Raw genomic sequence first — 1,537 nt, forward strand, 5'->3', positions numbered from 1 at the left:
AATGGAGTATTACTCAGCCATCAGAAAGGATGAATACCCAGCATTTGCATCAACATGGATGGAACTGGAGGAGATTATGCTAAGTGAAATAAGTTAAGCAGAGAAAGTCAATTATCATATGGTTTCACTTACTTGTGGAACATAAGGAAAGCTTGGAGGACATTAGGAGAAGGGAGGGAAAAATGAAGGGGGGATATTAGAGGGGGAGATGAACCATGAAGCACTATGGACTCCGGGAAACAAACTGAAGGTTTTAGAGGGGAGGGGGGTGGGGGGATGGGGTAGCCCGGTGATGGGTATTAAGGAGGGCACGTATTGCATGGAGTGCTGGGTGTTATACACAACAATGAATCATGGAACACTACATCAAAAACTAATGATGTACTATGTGGTGACTAACATAGTACACTAAAAAAAAAGTTAAATTAAGACAAACAGAGCCACCTGGCGTGCGCCGCTTTTATAAAGAGCCACGGGCGCCGGCGGGTCGGAAGCCACGCTCCCGATGCCCCACTCTGTTCTGCTTACTAGGCCTGCCGGCCCGCGCCCACCATTGGCCACCGTTCAGCAGCTGGTAGGAAGATTGGCGCTTAGTGGAAAGCAAAGGCTTTGATGAATACATGAAGGAAGTAGGAGTGGGAATGGCTCTGCGAAAAGTGGGTGCAATGGCCAAACCAGATTGTATCATCTCTTCTGATGGCAAAAACCTCACCATAAAAACTGAGAGCACTTTGAAAACAACAGTTTTCATGTAACCTGGGAGAGAAGTTTGAAGAAACTACAGCTGATGGCAGAAAAACTCAGACTGTCTGCAACTTCACAGACGGCGCGTTGGTTCAACATCAGGAATGGGATGGGAAGGAAAGCACAATCACAAGAAATTGGAAAATGGGAAATTAGTGGTGGAATGCGTCATGAATAATGTCACCTGTACTCGGGTCTATGAAAAAGTAGAGTAAAAATTCCACCATCATTGTGGACAGGAATTAGCTGTGAGGATGAACAAGCTCAGTTCAATGAGCAAATCTCCATACTGCTTTTTTTTTTTTTCATTACTGTGTTCAATTATCTTTATCACAAACATTTTACAGGCATCTATTTCAAAGTGTTGATTTAATTAGGATCATCCCTTTGGTTAGTAAATAAATTTGTGCTAAAAAAAAAGACAAAAATTTGTGGAATGCAGCTAACATGGTATTTAGAGGAAAATTTGTAATGTTAAGTGCTTATACAGTTGACCCTTGAACAATGTGGAGATTAGGGGTGCCAACCCCATGCACAGTTGAAAAACCTTGTATAACTTTTGACTCCCCAAAAGATAACTTAATAGCCTACTGTTGACTGGAAGCTTTACTGATAAACAGTCCATTAACACCTATTTCATACATGTATTATATACTGTGTTCTTACAGTAAAGTAAGCTAGGGAAAACAAAATGTTTTTAAGAGTATCATAAGGAAAAGAAAATATATTTACAGTATTTACTGAAAAAAATCCATGTATAAGTGGATCCATGCAGTTCAAACCCATGTCTTTC

The 1,537-nt window shown here is 40.9% G+C and overlaps 1 pseudogene; it reads left to right on the forward strand.

The window, feature by feature from the left end:
* Nucleotides 1-505: 505 nt before the first annotated feature.
* On the forward strand, nucleotides 506-1,172 carry LOC102748738 (fatty acid-binding protein 5-like; annotated as a pseudogene).
* Nucleotides 1,173-1,537: the final 365 nt, after the last annotated feature.

This window comes from Leptonychotes weddellii, chromosome 1 (genome assembly GCF_054177405.1).
Source record: "Leptonychotes weddellii isolate Sample4059 chromosome 1, ASM5417740v2, whole genome shotgun sequence".
NCBI lineage: Eukaryota > Metazoa > Chordata > Mammalia > Carnivora > Phocidae > Leptonychotes > Leptonychotes weddellii.